Here is a 22,405-nt window from a genome sequence, read left to right as displayed (position 1 = left end):
AAATGGCAGAATAGGCTCCAAGGGCTGATTGGCCTACTCCTGCTCCTATTTCTTATGTTCTTAATAGCCAGATCTGCTAAAGCTGATTTTATTCTCATTCTGTCTATCTTTAATCCTTCCATTATATTGACATCTGCATTCAGTATCTGGACCATTTTGAAATCTGGCAATCATCAAGCCTTTTGTCATTGCAGAATGTTCCATTTATTCCATAAAGGCTGTAGGAAATGACTGTTCCCCAGAAACCTTTTCAAGACAGCAGACATCTAATCAGACAGGGTCTAACAGTTTGAGAACTGAACGGTTAGAATCAGTAGCCTGTTCACATGAAATACCTTAGCACAACCCAGAAATTTAAATGCTAGTACTGATCCAAGGATCCCAAACTGATTTTTTTCCCCAATCTATTATTCAATCTATTGAAATCTATGATATATTCCTCCATCGAATGACCATCCATTTGCCAAAATCTATCAATGTGCCTGTTAGGCATTGAACAGATCATCCTGCTTATAAATTTCATGCAAGAACTCTAATAGAAGGCCCAAACCTTTACCACTCTCCAACTTACAGGCATCCATACTTCTGACTTTACTTCTTGTAGGAAGTGACAACGCCAAGGCCATACTTTGTTTCCTCTTCAGAAGGGATGTAACACTTTTCCAATATCCATTTCATTCATCCACTGATCATATGGTTTAGATGCCAAGAACATTAGAGGGTAATCATACCCTGACATTTTGACTAATGTCTGCCATTTTCCACAACGGCTACTGGGATTGTTGTATTCTGTCTGAAATGTTTTTCAGAGCTTCAACCCTTTAGGTAACCATCTCCTGTTACCATGTGATATTTCAGAAAGCCAGTTGGTAAAGGGTATAACTGAAGCCAATCTTCCCAGTTACAGATTACAAATAAGAACTTCCTATTCAAACAAACCCATTTTAAGCCAGTGTCTATTTATAAGGGCACATGCAAATTCACAGATAAAACACACCACCCGCTTACAATTAAGTACAATTTATTTACAATTGACAGTGGTGATCTTGACTGCCATTGGCAATGCTTGCCCACCTGGTCCATATGGCAGGAGGTCTTATTCCAGGAGGCTGCATATGTCAGCAATGATCTGCTGTGGACATCTCAGCCTCCTGAAGCACTGTGCTCAGTCATGTCCAGAAACTTACACAGGGTTGGGGAGTATTTTGCTGGTTATTGCCCCTTTTGTTCCCCATCGGGGCTCTAGGGTCGAGCTATCTAAACCTCATGCTACTGAGAAGGCTGACAGCTGGAAAGTGCAAATCAAAGTCAAAAAAGTTCAAGGTAACAGAAATGACTTCCAAAGTCTTAGAAATCGCCTCTAACACAGTGAAAGCACATTCTCAGGACAAGTCCTGTGAGCAAAAGCCTTTCACTCAGCAAAGAAGCAGCTGTTATATCTCTAAATTAAAAGGCTTTCCAGTCTGTCAATTTCTTGTCAATCCCTGATATTTTCCCACCTTGTTTAACCTGGTGAGTTTCAGCCAGCCCAGGAAACCCAGGTGCTGCCTGTTAAAGGCATAATCCAGGGTTAAAACTGCAGTTAATTGGCATTTAAGATATGTTAATCACAGACTAGCTTTATTTTTACATAAAGGCACTATCATAAAATGTTCCACTGAACTTTCAGCAAATAAATAATCATAATGGAGTTGGATAATTTATAGGTAATAGCATTACCCAATTTTGCTCCATTAATTTTAAATCACTAAAATTGAAAATGTCATGAATCGAGTGCTCTCCATAACCAATTCTCCAATCTGTGCTCCTGTTGAATAAGAACTTTTCCAGTGAGACCGGGTAAAAATGGCTGACTAAGTAGAACAGAAGAAGAAGAAGAGAACTTTCAGGAGACTTACCTACAGAAATGTTGACCTGGATCAGCTCCTCAATGTGTCTTATGAAGAGCTGATGCAGTTGTATTGTGTCTGTCAGCATAGGCGTGTGAACAGAGGCCTGCACCGCAAACAGCAGTCCTTCCTGAAAAGGCTGCGCAAGGCCAAAAAGGAAGCTCCACCAATGGAGAAACCAGAGGTTGTCAAGACTTATCTTTGGGAAATGGTTATCGTCCCAGAGATGGTCGAGCGTGGTTGGTTTATATAACGGAAAAATCTTTAACCAGGTTGAAATCAAGCCTGAAATGATTGGCCATTATCTTGGAGAGTTCTCCATCACCTACAAGCCTGTCAAGCACAGCAGACCTGGTATTGGTGCCACTCACTCCTCCAGGTTCATCCCTCTTAAGTAAACAGTTTACAATGGAAATGTTGTGTAAATAAAATTAATTCAAATAAAAAAAGAACTCCCGTTCCATCAGCAGCAGCAGAACTGTACTCAACCACAATCTGTAACCTCATGGCCTGGCATATTCCCCACTCTATCAATACCACCAAGCCAGGAAATCAACCCTGGTTCAATGAAGAGTGCAGCAGGGCATGCCAGGGTCAGCACCAGGCATATCTAACAATGAGGTGTCAACCTGGTGAAGCTACAACACAGGATTATTTGCATGCCGAACAGCATAAGCAGCAAGTGATAGAATAAAGAACATTTCAAAGCTAATACACATGAAGTGCAATAATCACTCACTCACAGTTAATGGTACGTGGTCCTTTTACATGAAATTTTACAAGCAATAGCCTAAGTATTGTTCTAATAAACTCTATGCATCATCATTGAGCTAAAAGCTCTACTCAAGTGAAGTCCATTGGTCTGGTAGCCAGCAATTATCCCACTTATGATAGTTATACTAAATGAAACAATCTTTTGTTTAATGAAGCATAGCCTTCCAATATTAGAGATTTGAAATTTGACAGGTTGAAACAATTAGATAAGTGTAAAATCTGGTATCTCCAGTGAGGTGAAGCACTCCAGGATCCTGAAGGGCATAGGTGGATTCTCCCTGTGGATATGGGTCAGGGAACCAACATAGACACTCAAAACATAACATGGTGGTGTTCCTATGTGTCTGCGGCGCTTGTCCTTCTAGATGGTAGTGGTCGTGGGTTTGGAAGGTGCTGTCTGAGGCTTGGTGAGTTCCTGCAGTGCACCTTGTAGATGGTACACACTGCTGCCACTGTGTGTTGGTGGTGGAGGGAGCAAATGTTTGTGGATGTGGTGCCAATCAAGTAGACTGCTTTGTCCTGGACAGTGTCAAACTTCTTGAGTGTTGTGGGAGCTGCATTCATCCAGGTAAGGGGAGAGTATTCCATCACACTCCTGACTTGTGCCCTGTAAATTGTGGACAGGCTTTGGGGAGTCAGGAGGTGAGTTACTCACTACAGGATTCCTAGCCCCTGATCTGCCCATGTAGCCACATTCATATGGCTAGTCCAGTTGAGTTTCTGGTCAATGGTAACCCCCAGCATGTTGATAGATGTTTTAAGTGATTGTCGCAGACAGCTGACATGTACTTGCACAGTTCTTTGGTTGCCCCCATTAGAGCATACTAATATAGTGTGCAGTTGGCACTACTTAAAGGCAGCCTGCACCTCTTAAAAGGGAGGTGTATTTTGGTTTTAAGAAATTCAGGGAGTTATTTGAAGAGTCAGTCTGTGCTCTGATGCTTTGGGCAACGGTGGAACATATGAGAGCGCATGCACCAAGGTTTTCCGACAATGCATTGGAGGTCTTGGTGAAAGGAGGTGGAAAGGAAAGATGTCCTGTATCTGCAGGGGTTTAGGAGCCCTTCAGCCATTAGCTTAGGAGGAAATGGGAACAAATAGCAGCAGAGGTCAACGCCAATAGTGTTGCTCCAAGAACATGGGTACAGTGCAGGTAAAAGCGTAATATTGTCACACAAGTTGTCAAAGTCAGTGACTTAATCTTCAAATGACAAAAACAAAAACAGAATTACCTGGAAAAACTCAGCAGGTCTGGCAGCAGCGGCGGAGAAGAAAAGAGTTGACGTTTCGAGTCCTCATGACACTTCAACAGAACTTGAGTTCGAGTCCAAGAAAGAGTTGAAATATAAGCTGGTTTAAGGTGTGTGTGTGGGGGGGGTGGGGGGGCGGAGAGAGAGAGAGAAGTGGAGGGGGGGTGTGGTTGTAGGGACAAACAAGCCGTGATAGAAGCAGATCATCAAAAGATGTCAACAACAATAGAACAAAAGAACACATAGGTGTTAAAGTTGGTGATATTATCTAAACGAATGTGCTAATTAAGAATGGATGGTAGGGCACTCAAGGTATAGCTCTAGTGGGGGTGGGGAGAGCATAAAAGATTTTAAGATATTTAAAAATAATGGAAATAGGTGGGAAAAGAAAAATCTATATAATTTATTGGAAAAAAAAGGGGGAAACAGAAAGGGGGTGGGGATGGGGGAGGGAGCTCATGACCTAAAGTTGTTGAATTCAATATTCAGTCCGGAAGGCTGTAAAGTGCCTAGTCGGAAGATGAGGTGTTGTTCCTCCAGTTTGCGTTGGGCTTCACTGGAACAATGCAGCAAGCCAAGGACAGACATGTGGGCAAGAGAGCAGGGTGGAGTGTTAAAATGGCAAGCGACAGGGAGGTTTGGGTCATTCTTGCAGACAGACCATATCCTACCATCTGTACTGCTAGCCTCATCCACTGCTCAATTCACTACACCATGAGTCCCACCTACAACTATCTCTATCAATCAGTTGACGTTTCGAGTCCGTATGACCCTTCATCAAAACTGATTCCCCTCCGCAGATGCTGTCAACCTGCTGAGTTTTTCCAGGTATTTTTGTTTTTGTTCTAGATTTCCAGCATCCACAGTATTTTGCTTTTATCTATCAACCAGTACTCAATCCTAAAATGTATATTCTCCACTTCATCATCACATATTTAACATTTCCAATTGACAAAGGCTACCTCATCATCCTGGAGTGTGACTAGTATTGTATAAACTTTCCAGCCAAGCCAACACAAAGGATTTGTAGACAATTAGTCTGCACCAGCCAGCTATGGGCAAAGGTAGAGCTATTTGTGACTTATAATTTCCAATATAGTGCTAATTGCCCCACCGGTAACTGCTCCAAAACACAATGGGTTTCAACCAGGCAGCTCGTTAGCTGAATAGCGCGACACAATATCCCTTGTCACATGACCAAGACTTGAGCTGTTTGAATTCCTTTAATTATACAGCTCTTGAATTTTATCTTCAGTCCCTGTTTGGCCTCAAAAGAAAAGCAGGACTCCAGAGAAGCAGCCTGCCTCTGTCTACAATTTTACCATCCAACAGTTAGCAGCAGAAAAAGCTATGTGCAGGTCAATTGGTCTGGCCCTCATCTACACTGTGAACTACTGGAACCTTGGAACATCTGTATCTGTGCCTTCAAGACTAATTCAGCTCTATGTGCCTTCCTCCATTGTGGAAGTCCTCATTTCTGGAAAGTCGGAGTACCCTGCAACAGTTTCAGCCTGCTAACGTCTGAAAGAATACACCACTGGACTAGATTTGGGACTCAGATGAAACCATAGCTCTTATTATTATCATATGGTCTTGCCCTGTACCCCTTTTTTTCCCTTATACCTCTTTTATTGTAGAAGTGCTAAAAGGGGCAGATATTGCAAAACCCCTTTCCCAAGTTTTGTGTGTATGTGTGTGTATATGTAAAATAAACCAACCCTCTTACTTTACCTTATTGCGCATTCGCTGTGGGGTTATTAATAGAGGATTGGATAACTAGCATTGGGGGAAAATACACCACTACTTATAAAGGGGGAATCAAAAACACCTTTCTGTTTACAGACAGGTAGTGAGAAGAAATCAGGGCTGTTTAAATTAATCCCCCTTCTGGTCCGTTGCAACCCAAATACATTGTATGACAGTCACCCAGACACTTCCTGTTTTCTTGCAAGAGAAAGTGGCGCACAACAGCAAGTAGCAGGAAAGAAGTGAAGGCGAGCAAACATGTTTGCATGTTTTAGTAAAAACAGAAAATACTGGAAAAACTCAGCAGGTCTGGCTGCATCTGTGGAGAGAGAAACAGAATTAACTTCTCGAGTCTGTATGACTTTTCTTCAGACTCAAAGCCTTAACTCTTTCTCTCTCCACAGATGCTGCCGGACCTGTTAGGTCTTTCCAGCATTTTCTGTTTTTATTTCAGATTTCCTGCATCAGCAGTATTTTGCTTTTATATTATGGAAATGACAGTGTAGGCCATGGTCAATGGTGAAGCTGAAATGATCGATGATCAGGGTATTTGCTTTCCTAACTCTCCTTCTGTCACTTCTCCCTCAATCTCTTCTAGCTAGGAAATTATAGATGGTGTGATCACACACTTATTTTCCCCTCTTCCCTGATCACAACCCAATTTTAGGTACCCAAGAACTGAAGCCTTCTCAATCAGTGGAGGAAGAGGATGAAGATGACAGTGACATTCAATCTTACAATCACATACACCAGCATAGATAATAGCATTCACTTATTTTAGAGGCATGTAGTGACACAAATGTGCAAAGGAGCTAGAACGGGTAGAAAGGATGGCGCACAAGCATGCTCACTGGAGGGCAAGGCTGCATATTACTTCTTCTGTAAAGTACTCAGATGAGGATAAAGCAGGTTACAGAAGCTTAATCAGATGCTCGTTACACTGGAAAACCACCAGAAAGTCTACGTTCAATGTCAAGGAGAATGGAAGAGTCCAACACCAACTTGGCACAGGGCTTGGAGACTATTCTTTCCAACATGAACAGGTGGTCACCTCTATCAACACACTGAGGTATCAAATATGGTGCAGTATCTGATGGCCAATGTCATTGTTTACATTACAGCACAAACAGCTGCCAATAAGTGCTGCAGTGGAAGCATAAAAGTACTACCATCATGGCTCTACATACCTCTGTTTAAACAGACTTCTAGAAGAGAGCAGTCCAGTAAACTGCCCTCCAACAAATTGCTATGATTGCTGAGGCAACGTCCTGGGAGAGTGGCAGTTGCTGTATGAAGCATGAATCTGCTTTCCCCTCCCAAGGTGACAGCGTTCCTGCTCCCACGTCTACCACTCCATCTGGGTCCTTGCTGTTACTGTGTTATGATCCTTGGCCAGACCCCCCAAGTTGTTGATGAGATCTGTTTAGGGACCAATAACATTTTGTTTAAAGTAGAAAAAGTTTGAGATTCAAGACATTTGCTCAGTGAAGAAAGCCACAAGATTCCACGGGTTTTGTACAAACAAAAATAAACTTTACTATACAAGGTTAGAAAGATAAGCCAATTTACAATATCTATCTTATACTGTAATATTCAGAGTAAGTATGAGGTGCATGTGAATTAACAAGCCAATGGTGGTCAAACACACCGACTTACACAATAAATGACAAATGCAACTAAGACAGAGTCCATGGATTTCTCAACAACCCACCCAGACGTTAGTAATAGTGTGTGTCAACCAATCTCACTGAAACTCTCTCTCACGAGGGTTTCCAATCTTCCCCTTCGGAGAACTCACCTTGGAATTCTCTCCAAAGGTTGCTCCGACCTTCAGTTGTCTCTTGGGTCTTCACGGCTATTCCTCAACCCTATTCAATTACCAGACTTGGATGGCATCAACAACGGCCCAGCGTTTCAATCTCACCTTCCAAGATTCCATACTCCTGGATTCCCAAGTATGCACCCAAGCACCAAATTACAGGCAAAACTTCAGATCTTCGGCCAAGCCGAGCAGAACACTTCTGCTCCAAAGGGATACTTTTGACCCAATGGCCTGTTTCACTTAAGTCTGCTCCCCACAGCCCTTTCTCTAACTTGGACCTTGTTTCTCTGCTCCTCTCTTTTAACTGAACTTAACTGGGACCTGCTTCTGTCCCATCTTTGTCTGTTACCTGGGATTTCTTTTCGGGACCTGTCCTTGTCCCCTTCCCTGGTCCTCTGCCTAGAACACATCCTGGTTCCTCTCCCAGCCCCCTCTCCTCTGTTTGGGACCTCTCCCTATTCCCCTCCATTCTTCCCTGTCTTGGACACTTGCTAGCTGTAACGCCCCGCACCCAGTCACCTACCCAGGTTTTCGAGTCTTTCTTCTGCACAAGCTCATTGGGCCAGTCTTCAGCCCAAAGAATATAGAGATATAGAACTGCACACATACAGCCTGCTCTTAGTCTTCGGACTTCCCGTGCATGCGCAGGCCATTGAAACTTGGAGTTCCTGACCTCCGAACTCAACATTAGGGTAAGTATAGCTTCCATAACACCGGTCAGTCAGGCAAGTCAGGCTGCTACAGCTCATGCAGAGATAGTGCAGTCTGAAGTCGGGTCCTCCATGCCCAGGGCTGCTCGTGAACATCCTCCAAGGTCATCTATAATCTCCTCTACTGAAAATCAGCAGCCTTCCACATTCATGCTGTAGTCACTGTTGTTGCACTTTGCAAGAGCAATAAGGAAGCAAAGGCACATGGAAGAAGGGTACTAAAGGAATGCACAATAGTGATTAGTTTATTTTTTTTTGTATTATGAAATAATTGGATTTATAAAATTAGATTGGAATCTGCATTTTCTGGTGGCTTTTATTTTTGTGTTGATAGAAAGAATAATATTGTTGCATTAAAGAAAGGTAATATTATGGGACCAGTGATGAAAAGATAGGTATGGCTGAGATTACTGGCATTGTTTATTAAATATTTCATTGCATAGAGCCTGGGAAGAATGGGGTTATCTACATGTAACCTCCCTTCCTCTTGTTTCTCCACTTCCCATTGTCACTAGACTGGTAATCCAGAGATCCAGGATAATGGTCTGGAGATCCACGTTTGAATCCCATCGCGGCACATGGTGAAATTTGAATTCAATATAAATGTGGAATTAAAAGTCTAGTGATGACCATAAAACCACTGCTGACTGTCGTAAAAACCCATCTGGCTCACTAAAGCCCTTTAGGGAAGGAAATCTCCCATCCTTACCTGATATGGCCTCCATGTGACTCCAGACCCACAGCAATGTGGTTGACTCTTAAATGCCCTCTGAACAAGGGCAATTAGGGATGGGCAATAAATGCTGGCCTAGCCAGCGACACCCACATTTCATGAACAAATAAAAAACTTACTGCTGCACTTCCTCCTCCTCCTCTTCTTTTTCATGCTCCTGCTTCTCAGCTTCTTGCTTGAAAGCTGTTAGCCTGGGCTATTCCCACAAAATAGTTAGGTTGTGCAGTTTGCAACATACTACCAGAAACCCTGATACCCACTCAGCTGCGTACTGCAGGGCTCTTCCAAAGCAGTCCATGCAGCGGAAGCATTACTTAAGGACACTGATGGTGTGCTCTATAACATTCTTTATAACGGCATGGTCCTCACTGTCTGCCTGCTCTGCATGTGAGTGGGTTCCAGACTGGCATCATGAGCCATGTCATGAGTGGATAACTCTTATTGACCAATAGCCAGCTCTGGACTTGCCGTGGTGAGTCAAATGCAGGTGGCACAGAGAACTGCCACAGAATGAAAGAATCATGATTATTGCCAGGATAACAGGCATTTACCTGTATGATGCACTGCCTATGTCCTTATGTTCTTCCAGTCCCTTCTGCAATCATTCTCTTGTGCTTCATGTCCTTTTCATTCCTGACACTTGTTAAGTCATTAACTTTTTTACTTGACGGATTCTTGTTTGTTTCTCCCTATTCAGCAATTGGATTTCCATCTTTATTCTTAGTTCTATATTGCCTTTAATATTATCATTTCTCTGTTCTTTCTACTGTGTTTTGATCTCCTCATTTGCATTTAACCTCACTCTGCTGTTTCAACTCATTTCTGTTTCCTTTCGCATCCAATGTTCCCATTTATTGTTCTCCCTGGCTGCTGTTATTTCACAAAATTCTCATTTTTTTAAATACTGCATCTCTTACAATTATTTCAGTCCCCAGTCTCTTGCTGTCTTGAAACAACTATCTAGGGTTACTGCTAACAGAACCAACATAATGCTACCACAAGCAATAGTATTGAAGACTGCAATAGGAAATACCTCAGGTATACCTCAAAATCACCACATATTCTTCAAATTACAAGATGTGCCTTTAAAAGGCATTGGGGGTAGTTTTGATATGTTGTGCTGTTATTACGCATCTCTCTCAATTTTTGATGCTTTTTAAGTCAAATGAAAATAGGGATAGATGTACAATTGCAGCTGATCTGCTATTGCCCATTTTATAGTATTGGCCAAAGTCAAAGTTACCCCACTAATTTCAGGAAGCAAAGTTTGAACAACCTTTGTTTATTTACAAACATGCAATTAGGTTATATAAATCAATCATGTCAACAACTTTTCATCATGGGAATGACAATGGTGGCCCTTTATATTGGACCAATCTCCAGTACTGCCAAACCCATACCAGAGCCCTACATTATCCACAAATGCTGTTAAATCCTCTCCTCCTCCCCAGTGCTGCTAAATATCAACCCTTGAAATTTCAGCAGGTGTTCTCACAATGTCCTATCACAACTGTATCAAGTCAATGGAATCCCCAAAATAAGGCTGTAAGTTATAAAAAGGGTTGTTAATGTTATTACTCTAAGTTTTTCACCAATCTGCCACTGATGTTACAGTGGGAGAATCTGGAAAACCTCGCAGAAAACCTCCACCCAAAACCATAGGTCCAGCTCCTCCATCTTGCACATTTTCTTGTGCATTCGCAACTTTAAAAATGGCAAGTGATTTTTTAAAAGTAATTAAATGTGCAGTCATTTATATATTTTATAGAATAATGGAAAGCTGTGAAATTCAATTTCCAAAGCAACAGCAAAAATGCTGGAATATAATTTCTTAAAATTGGAATTCAACTTATTTGATCACTGTAAACCAGCAACCAAGATGTTACGTCCTGCAAGCTAGAAAACAGCATGTACTCTGAATCACCAAGGTTAATTTCAACTTTGGTGGGAGTTCAAATGTAGTGTATAGTGAGTGCCAACCTAAAACCGCCCATTTTCTGCCCACAACAAAGTTGAATTTAACCCTCACTCTGAGCAACTCCATAGCTGATCTATTGGTAAGAAGAATAATGAGCAGCATAAATAAGGCATGAACTATATCAATATATAAAGTAGGAGCTGAAACAGGTCAGGGAATTTTGGTAGACTTGGCACTCAAAAGGGCGGTCAAAATAATTTTTTTGGGGGGCTCTTTTTGAGATTTTCTTGAGGGCTATGTTTTGATTTTCAGGGGCTCCTTTTCCATTATCATTAACTTCTTTATTAGGTGATGCTGTCATGTAGTAACATTACCTCATAATTGTGCTGATTTTTTTCAGAATTTCCTTCTTTAGATAGACAAAAAAGCAAAAATAACAAACAGAAAGGCTCTATAATATATAAGGGCTCCAATATATAAGAATCCAAACCCTAGCCAAGGATTAATCAGATCAAAATAGTATGCTCATCATGTGTCAATGCTAGATTTAAAACCTTATTTTGCAAAGTAATGCCTTTATTTACCAACATATGGCTTGTGCAAGTGGTTCAAAACCAGAACAAAGAAAACATCTGAACAGTCTCTGTTGATCACCTATATACAATTTCCAATAATAAATTAATATAAGATTCATCTCAAATTCCACTACTTGATGCAACTAAACAGAAATCAGACAAGCATAAGTGGTTTAGGTAAATTAGGAAAAGACCAAATAAGTCTGCATAGTTGGTCATTTCTCTTCTCATTTCCCATTGCTTGCCCAGTCCCCACCCACCATCCCCACCCCACAAACTTAAAATGTGATGGACCTTCTTCCCACTGGCTGCTGCCCTTGTTATTGGGTACAGTTTTGGTTCTTCCTGGGCCTGCTCCAGGCCTCGTTTCTGGCAGCCGCCATCGTTTTGTTCTGTTTTTCGTATCGGTCCCAAAGAATACCGAAAGCTCTGTTCCAACAGGTCGTCACCTAGGATAATTGCTCTGCCTCTTCAAATAACAGGTAACTCACCCCTCGCCTTTGCTGCTCCTCCAATCATAGCTTCCGTCTCAAGAGAAGCAGCCAGAGCGAGAGGGAGGGGAACCTGTCATTGGAGGAGCTGAAGCAGCAGCATGGGAGAGACGGAGTCTGTGGATGGGGAAGGAGCTGTTCACAGGTTCTGTCACCGACCCTCGCTCACTGCTCCAATCAAACTACATTTGGTTTTCCGCTCTCTGCACCCGCGCTTTCAGTTGTTTAGCCCCGAACCAGGGGAACCATAACGTACGATAATATTGTAGGTGAGCGACCTTTCTTGAATTTGTCACCCGTCTTCACTTTTTCAGAGCTATTAATGGCGTTTCGGGGGCGGATTTGCCCGCCGGCCCTGTGTATTTTGAACCTTGACTCAACATATCCAATTATAAAGTAGCAATCAATCAAATAGAACACTTCTATACAGCCAAAGCAGTAGACCATTGGATTTGGGGAAAATCACGTATAGTGGTAATATTCTGGACAGCGCAGAATTTGAATGCCTATTATAGTTAACAAGAAACAGTGAGACACTAAGGGGCAGAAATTTGTTTGTGTAGCACCGCTTCTACCAGTTGATATCTCTGAGGCAGGTGGCGCCGTGGACCGCTAACTCTTGCGTTCTTCGTTGTTTTAATTGAACAGCATGTAGGTAGTGCTAAAAACAAAAAAAACTGCGGATGCTGGAAATCCAAAACAAAAACAGAATTACCTGGAAAAACTCAGCAGGTCTGGCAGCATCGGCGGAGAAGAAAAGAGTTGACGTTTCGAGTCCTCATGACACTTCGACAGAACTTGAGTTCGAGTCCAAGAAAGAGTTGAAATATAAGCTGGTTTAAGGTGTGTAAGGGGGGGTGGGTGCGGAGAGAGAGAGAAGTGGAGGGGGTTGGTGTGGTTGTCGGGACAAACAAGCAGTGATAGAAGCAGATCATCAAAAGATGTAAACAACAATAGAACAAAAGAACACATAGGTGTTAAAGTTGGTGATATTATCTAAACGAATATGCTAATTAAGAATGGATGGTAGGGCACTCAAGGTATAGCTGTAGTGGGGGTGGGGAGAGCATAAAAGATTTTAAAATATTTAAAAATAATGTCGAAGGGTCATGAGGACTCTAAACGTCAACTCTTCTCTGCCAATGCTGCCAGACCTGCTGAGTTTTTCCAGGTAATTCTGTTTTTGTTATGTAGGTAGTGCTAGTGCCCACAGCACTAGCTGCCCCTGTGAATCAATGTAAGTTTGCATGGTGCTGCTACGGAACAAATTTCTCCCCTGAAACTTACGAGATGGTTGTGTAAAGAGACAAAAGATATCTATTGTCAGATATGTTCAGCTAGCAAAACTCACAGACAGCAGCATGCATTATTTCAACCTTTCATTGAGTTCTGCCATTTCTACATTGCCATAACTACTAGCACTTCGGGACCAAAATTGGTTATGGCCCATTTTGGGGTATATAACCTGGTATACAGCCAGCATGTGCTTCAAATAAGAGGCCTTCAGGCAATTCCCAGGCAGGAAGGAAATATAAAGGAATGGGGTTGATCGCGAGCCAAGCAATACTGTACCAAATATAACCAGGTTTGTTAATTTTACATGATCTACACAGCAAAGTACAGTAGCGTAAAAAATCTTTTCCTTGCAGATCTCCAAGGCATATGCAAGATCTAAAATTGAAGGTTAAACTACTGACAGAATTTACTAATGATTTTAAAACATCCTCCAGCAAATTTCATCTTTGCCGAGGAAACACATTGACATACAGAGTTTAACTTTTTTTTCTTTGAAGCACAATTTATTCTAATTCAAGCTTAGCTTATATAATTTTAAAAATACCCAATGTGCGTAAGCAATTCCTTATTGATTGTTACCTTAAATTTGAAAAGAAAATTTGGAATAATTTGTTTCTTGTCCCAAAAGATGAGATTGACTGTCTTTTTGGGACATTTTCTTTTCTTGTTGGGTATCCTCACATCATAGACTGCCTGAATATCCCTTTGAAAGCACCACTGTGAATTTCCTTTGGGGTTCTGTCAATTGGCCAGGATAACTTCAGTAAAAATTAGCAGAAGCCTATCAGTGTAAGTGAGATTTCTACTGACTTTCTGCTGAAGTTACAGTCACTGATTGAGCACCTGCATATACAAGTGTGAACACTCTTAATTCTGCCTTCAATTGTAATTAGCACAGGGGCCAGTTTGATGGAGCACTGAACTCAGGAATTTGCTGAGTGAGGGAAGAGGTGCCATTCTGGTCTTTTACAGAACAAGGTCAGAGAGAGGGAGCAGGACACAGTAAGACCTGAGAGCTGAAGTTCAGAGGGATTAATTAGATAAGCAGGTAGGAGATTGGTTGATGAATTTTAGTTTCTTTCTCTCTCTAAACTGGGACAGGAGTTTAAGCTAGTACCAGGGAGATATGAATACTACATTAAATTTATTGCTCAACTACTTAAACTACTTAAGATAACCACAAATTTTGTTGAACCCCTAATTAAACTGAATGCAACAAAGATGGCAGGGCAGGTGATATGTTGCAGCTATAACATGTGGGGGTTGGTGGACACTAGCGTGATCCATAGCAGCCACAGCTGGATTAAGTGCCTGCAGCTTGAGGAACGGCAGCTTTGGACACTACAATGCATCAGGGAGAGAGAAAGTTACCTGGACACTTTGTTCCAGGAAGCAGTTATACATCTTAGGCTCACTATTTCAGATTTGATCTGTGCTGAGGGGCAGGAAAGAGTGTGTACGAGTGAGACAGATTTGGGGATCCAATGCTTAGCACTGGAGGAGCCGCAGCCCTTGAGCTTGTCCAACAGGTTCGAGGTTCTTGCAGCCTGTGTGGAAGAGAGCAGGAACAGCATGGAGGATGAGCAAACTGATCACAACACCATGGTTCAGGGGGCCATTCACGTGGAGGGGGGTATAAAGGAATGTAGTAGTAATAGGGAACAGGAAAGTTAAGGGTATAGATACCAAGAGCATATGTCTGGAAGGCTGTGCTGCCTGCAGGGTGCCAGAGTTAAGGACATCTCAGGGCTGGAGAAGAACAGTAAAGTTAGGGGTATAGATACAGTTCCCTACAGCAAGAGCATACATCCGGAAAGCTGTGCTGCCTGCAGGATGCCAGGGTTAACGACAGCTCCTCAGGGCTGAAGAGGAACAGATGGAATTTTCCACTTCCACCAGCAGTGGGAATTGGGGCAGATGAGGGCACAAAATTTGGAATGTTGGCAAAAGTCAGTTTCCCACCAGTGGGAAATTAGTTTGCCTCATCCCTAGCCCTAGGCACCCCTTCCACAAACATTCGTTCCCTCCATAACCGACGCACAGAGGCTGAAAAGTGTACCATCTACAAGATGCACTGTAGAAACTCACCAAAGGTCCTTTGGCAGCACCTTCCAAACCCATGACCGCTACCATCTAGAAGGACAAGGGCAGCAGATACATGGGAACACCACCACCTGGAAGTTCCCCTCCAAGCCACTCACCATCTTGACTTGGAAATATATCGCCGTTCCTTCACTGTCACTGGGTCAAAATCCTGTAACTCCCTTCCTAACAGCACTGTGTGTGTACCTACCCCACGTGGACTGCAGCGGTTCAAGAAGGCAGCTCACCTCCACCTTCTCAAGGGCAGTTAAGAATGGGCAATAAATGCTGGCCTAACCAGCAAAGCCCACATCCCATAAACAAATAAAAAAAAATTGTTCTCCAACTTTGATGGCAGGTTAAAGGCTTTTCCACTGATCTATGTCAGGAACCACATTTGTATTCATTTCCATACCATGAATCCTCAATAAAAGGCAAACTTGCTGGAATCACACTGGCATCTAAATTAAGTGTCCCACCAGCGGATTAGAATGGTCTATTTCCTGACTGTATATAAGTGGCATGCAACTGGCGAGCCTCACCTCATCAATGGCTTTGAAGTATGCAGAAGCTGCTTTCGACTCCCTTTAACAAGGGTGCTGCCTCCCCCTATTACCCTTGACCCCATCATTGTGCACGTTGATACACCTTTCTTCTCCCTTTCCCTTCTACGTTGATGCCCCCATGCCCTTTATTGATCAGACTCCTCCCCCTTCTCGAGGCCACCTGCACCCTCAATCACAGAGGCACCCACATGAGAAGATACAATAGCCCCCCATGACTCCAAATTTGCTGACCTACTGAATCTAGATGCCTCCCATTAATGTCACTGTGCCCTCTGTTTCCCGGTATTATGATTCCAACACCAGGACCAAATGCCTTAGTTGACTAACCACACCTTACACACCATTCTGTGCCCAACCGTCATTGTCCAGGGAGGTCCTCCACCGCCCAAGATCAGGACTAAGACATTCATGCCATGTAGGGCCCTCGTCCCAGGACAATCTGCTCTATCTGCCCCCAACAGTGTAGCTTCATCCCCAGGAAAACCTGTTCTAATTCCCCCTGACAGCTTGATCTCAGCCCCAGAATAACCTGTTCTAACTGCCCCCGACAGCTTGATCTCAGCCCCAGGACAATCTGTTCTAACTCCCCCCAACAGCTTGAGCTCATCCCCAGGACAATCTGCTCTAACTTCCCCCAACAGCTTGACTTCAGCCCCAGAAACATCTGCTATAACTCCCCCACCCCCTGGTGCTGCAATATTTTGGTGCTTCTCAGACGCTGTGCCAAGGCTGGTGCCTGTGAGGCAACACCAGAGGGAAGACGGAGGCATGACTGAGGTGGGGTAGTGGAACACAGCAAGGAAGGGGAAAGATGGAAGCATGACTTGGGGGCGTGGGGATGGCGGTGTCGGAGATTAATCACACCAAGGCATCATTAATACGTAGAAACCCCATTTATTACTTGTGCACAAGGGAGATAATACAATGAGAGCTACTGTACCATCTTGTAGCAGAATACACGCATTTTTAAAAGCATTTTTACAGCCAATCAGTAAATTTTGCACAAACCTATTAGCTTATTTGCATAAGTTAACTGACCAATCCATATTTCAGTAAATTTTCATTCCCAGCACAACAGATGTTGTGCTTACACAAATGCTTATCAGAATCCTGATTACATTGGCCTGAGAAAGAACAAAATGGAATGTCTCAGGGCTCATCCTACAACTGTGGTCAGACAAGGTGGTATTGTTCTCAAGGCTGCAGTATTTTCCACTTAGGCCTAGGCATATAATTCAACTTCTTCCATTAACCCTTTTAGCACTAAATGGGTTCCCTATAGTTGCCTAGGCCACCAGAGTGGGTATGGTCAAGGAACAGAGGGGAATAGTGAAAGACTGTCGTGGGGAAAGAGCTATAAAACTATCCAAGGAGGAGTCAGAGATTATCCCTGGGGCTGAGGCCACGCTGTCAGGGGGAGTTAGAACAGATATACTTGGGACTGTGCGGGCCATGTTAGAAGGTTCACATGTCTTAGTCCCAGTCTTGGGCGGGGGTAGCCCACTCTGGGCAGTGACGGTCATCACAAAATGTTGTGTAGGGTGTGATTAGTCAACTGAAGCATTTGGTCCTGGGATTTGGAGTTATAGTACTGGGAAGAAAAGGGCATGGTTACATTGATGGGAGGCATCTGGATTTGGTAAGTCAGCAAACCTAGAGTAATGGTACTATTGAATCTTCTCATGGTGGGTTGGGGGGGGTCTCTGAAAGTGAGGAAGTGATGGTGCATGTGCCTCAAGAAAGGAAGGAGTCAGATCAACAAAGGGCATGGTGACATCAATATTGAAGGGAACAAGGGGGGAGAACAAGGATATCAACATGCACAATGATGGGGTCAAGGGTAACGGGGGAAGCTGAATAGTAACAGGAGTGATGGGAATTAGGAGGCAGTGACTATGGAGGAGGATGGGAGGAATTTGTGAGTGACGGGAGGGTTGGAAGGTACTGGTCGCACTCACAAAAGTTAGGAGCACCATCTTCGCATTTACACAGCATTTTTTTATTCCTTCATGGGATGTGGGCGTCATTGCCTAGACCAGTATTTATTGCCCATCCACAATTGCCCTTGAGAAGGTAGTGCTGAGCTGCCTTCCTTAACCCCTGCAGTCCATATGGTGTAGGTACACCCATAGTGCTGTTAGGTAGAGAGTTCCAATGAAGGAACAGTGATATATTTCCAAGTCAGGATGGTGAATGGTTTGGAGGGGAACTTCCAGGTGGTGGTGTTTCCGTGTGTCTGCTGCCTATGTCCTTCTAGATGGTATTGGATGTGGGTTTGGAAGGTGCTGTCTAAGGAAGCTTGGTGAATTTCTACAGTCCTATGTGCATCTTTTAGATGTTGCACACTGCTGCCACTGTGCATTGGTGGTGGAGGGAGTGAATGTTTGTTGATGCAGTGTCAATCAAGTGGGCTGCTTTGTCCTGGACGGTGTCAAGCGTTTTGAGCATTGTTGGAGCTGCACTCATCCAGGCAAGCGGAGAGTATTCCATCACACTTCTGTCTATGCCTTGTAGCTGGTGGACAGGCTTTGGGGAGTCAGGAGTTGAGTTACATGCTACAGGATTCCTAGCCTCTGATTTGCTCTTGTAGCCACAGTATTTATATGGCTAGTCCAGTTCTGTTTCTGGTCAATGATAACCCCCAGCTTGTTGATAGTGGGAGATTCAGTGGTGGTAATGCCATTCAATGTCAAGGGACAACAGTTAAATTGTGTCTTGTTGGAGATGTTCATTCCTGGTATTTGCGTAAAATGAATGTTACTTGCCACTTGTCAGCCCTAGCCTGGATATTGTCCAAGTCTTGCTGCTTATGGTCATGGATTGCTTCAGTATCTGAGGAGTTGCAAATTGTGCTGAACATTGTGTCATCATCAGCGAACATCCAAACTTCTGACTTTATGATGGAAGGTCGTTGTTGAAGCAGCTGAAGATGGTTGTGCTGAGGACACTACCCTAGGAACTCCTGCAGTGATGTCCTGGAATTAAGATGATTGACCTCCAACAACCACAACCATCTTCCTTTGTGCTAGGTATGACTCCAACCAGTGGAGAGTTTTCCCCCTAATTCCTATTGATTCCAGTTTTGCTAGGGCTCCTGGATGCCACACTCCGTCAAATGCTGCCTTGGTGCCAAGGGCAGTCACTCTCAACTCTTTTGTCCATGTTTGAACAAAGGCTGTAATGAGATCAGAAGCTGAGTGACCCTGGCAGAACCCAAGCTGACCATCAGTGAGCAGGTTATTGCTAAGCAAATACTGATAGCACTGTTGATGACCCCTTCCATCCCTTTGCTGATGATCAAGAGTAGACAGAAGGGGCGGTAATTAGTTGGGTCAAATTTGTCCTGCATTTTGTGTATGGGACATACCTGGGCAATTTTACCTGGGCAGTTCACTGAACAGCTTGGCTAGGGGTGCGGCAAATTCTGGAGCACAAGTCTTTAGTACTATTGCTGGAATATTGCCTTTGCACTATATACCATCTTTAGCCGTTTCTTGATATCACGTGTGGTGAATCGAATTGGCTGAAGACTGGCATCTGTGTGCTGGGGACCTCCGGAAGTGGCGGAGTTGGATCATCCACTTGGCATTTGGAAAAACAAGTCTGAAAAAAATGATAGGGGAGGGGTCTCATGGCGCCTATGAGGAGTCCTCGACTACTATTTTGGGGTGATTGAAGGGGCACCCTAATAATTATCTGTTCAAAACATGAAGAACAAAGCTCAGCTGAATACTGTTTTCATGGGTCAAATGCCCATTGAGGGAGTATTGCACCTTCAGTCATGGTGCGCATTCGTGCGACAATCCATTAAGTTTTAGGGCTACATTTGAATTGGTCTGACTGGCCACCTGTCCCTTGACAGAGGCATGTAAAAAGGGAAGGAGGATCAAACGATTAAGGGCCACGGCTGCTGGGCAGAAGCTATGTGCACATTACAAGCCTCAATATCCTCATTTTAATGGTCATGGCTTACAGGGCATAATGCTTACAGTTATGATGTTAGTACAAGACGAGGCTAGTGTCTAGGCTTACGGAGGCATGTTGATAGCCTGAATGAGGGTTATAGCACATAAGTGCACTCACCCTGATCAAGACCCTCTTTGTGAATGCACAGTCATGTCGGATTGGGATGCTCAGCATCCTGTAAACCTTCAGGATGTGCTTCAGCTACAAAGGGTGGCCTGGGGATGCCTTGGCCTTCCCTCACACTAGACAAAGGCTTCATAATAGCTTCCTGGCTTGGAGAGGGTGGGGCAGCCTTCAAGGGTAAGGTGTAATGATGTTTCAAATCACTATGTTTGCAGACACAAGGAGGAGTGGAGAATGCAGGCTGCAGGCCTTCTTGATAGCTTTAATGTGAGTGAGGAGAAGAAAGGCCTGTCACCATTTGACACAGTTAAAGGAACACAGTTTACCTGAGGGACAAGAGCCAGCAGGGCCCCAGGAAGACCGACATGTTGACGAGGAGGGACCAAATCCACGGAGACCCAGTTCATACCTGGAGATGAGCAAAAGGCAATACCGCGGGTGCCTTTGCTTGTCTGGGGATGTGGTGGCTCATATTTGTCACATTCTCCATGAGGATCTTATGCCCCACAGATTTGGAGGCCATTATTGCAGGTTGCCTTCAAGGCTACTGCCGTACTCAACTTTGTTGCCAGCGGATCCATTTAGGGACTGGGGACCTCCGCGGAATCTCACAATTGGCGACACATAAATGTATAAGGGAAGTGACCGATGCCCTTCTCAGTAAAGCTCACCATTATGTACAGCTGAGCATGGATGAAGCAAGCCAGGTTGTCAGGGATGTAGGATTTGCTGTGCTTTCAGGCTTCCCGCAAGTGCAGGGCGCCATCAACTGCACACTTGTGGCCTTGAGAGCTCCTTGGCAGCAGCCAGTGCAACTCACTAATAGAAAAGAATCTCACTCTCTCAACCTCCGGCTGATCTGTGATCAAACAAAACAGATCATGTATGTTTGTACTAGGTAACCTGAGAGCTCTCATGACTCTTATATCTTGAGTTACCACAGATGTCATAGACCTTTGAGGGCCATTGACACATGGGGGTTGGCTCCTGAGTGATAAGATCTAATCCCCAAAGACCCCATGGCTAATGACATCCATTCATCATCCACAGACTACACCTGAGAAGAAATACAATGCTGCACATTCAGCCACAAAGTCATTAGTAGAGCAGACTATTGGCTTCTTAAAGATGCATTTCAGATGTTTGGAGCAAACAGGCAGGACTCTCCAATACTCACCACAAAGGGTGTCCTGCATAATTGTTGGCTAATGTGCCCTGCACAGCCTTGCGCTCCAAAGGGGGGAATGAGTTTCTTCATGGAGGCATGAATAAGCTACACTTCTCCTTGAAAGGTAAGGACATTGAAGTGGATAGTTTCAAGGAAGGCAACGGTTCAGATGAGCCAAATGAGACTGCCCATTGCATGGAGACGACACAGAAGACATGCCTGTGACAACCTCATAGTGACAAGATTCCAAGAGGAATAAGGTGAAAACAAACTGCTACGAGCACAGTTCTCCTGCTGTTGAAATGTTTTCATTGTCATTTTCAACATTTCAGGAAAGGTTAATAATCTCAAAATGAGAATGGAGGAAGCATGAGTCACCTTCAACCCTAACTATGGAGTGATCCTTGAAAGGTGTGATAGGGTAAACACTCCACCAGTGCTCACTCTTAAACAACTACACATAGTGCAGTTCTTTCAGCCACAGTACGAAAAAGTCATGGCAGCCTTCAAGAGGCATAAACACTACTGTACACATTGAAGCACTCATACCAGTGTGACAGGAGCTTAGCTAGGTGGTTCTAAGAGGTACCACATCCGTCATTTGTTATTGCTTGTCCATCTGAAGATGGAGCTACATCCAGACAGCACCATCTCTCCAAACGCCAGCTCTCATGCATGATTAATGCAGAGGCCGCATTTTGATACTGAGCCTCAGGATGCCATCAGACATCAGGCGCAGTGATCTGTTACAGTGCAGCATGGATGCAAACCTGAGAGTGATGTTAGCTTTGTACTCACAGAGAGTGGTTCAGCAGTACCATCGTGTGATTACTGACAAACATTCTTACTCTGCCTTTGTTGGAAGCCTCCCAAATTTACGTTTTCCACTGCCTTGGCTTCCAGTTGAGATGTGCCACAGTCAGTTTTGACGCAGCATTCAATGTTAACTTAATCTCCTCATAGATACTGATCAGCACTCAGGAAATATGCTGGAGCATCATTTTCATACCATTACAGGCCTTCACATTGTCCATATTACAACGGTCACTGTTTGCTATTGACCCTAAGACACTGATTGCACAGTCATGTAATGAGATCGATACCAATTGGTGTTCTGTTACATAACATAGGAATTTGTCAAGCAGCACTAGGCAGTCAATCAGGAGCAAAACAACATCCTCAAGGTCACTTGCCAGCATCATCAGGAGGAGCACACACCTCTGACATCACACACATTCCCATCTAGCAGAAATTTCAAATGTCACCGAGTGAAAACAACTTCCATCGCTCATCACC

General features: G+C 43.7%; 1 pseudogene; it reads left to right on the top strand.

Moving 5' to 3' along the window:
- Positions 1 to 1,845: 1,845 nt before the first annotated feature.
- Positions 1,846 to 2,290, top strand: LOC121281965 (annotated as a pseudogene).
- Positions 2,291 to 22,405: the final 20,115 nt, after the last annotated feature.

The sequence above is a fragment of the Carcharodon carcharias genome, chromosome 1 (assembly GCF_017639515.1).
Source record: "Carcharodon carcharias isolate sCarCar2 chromosome 1, sCarCar2.pri, whole genome shotgun sequence".
Lineage (NCBI taxonomy): Eukaryota > Metazoa > Chordata > Chondrichthyes > Lamniformes > Lamnidae > Carcharodon > Carcharodon carcharias.
The sequence above is the reverse complement of the archived record's forward strand: the minus strand, read 5'-3'. Positions and strand labels throughout refer to the sequence as shown.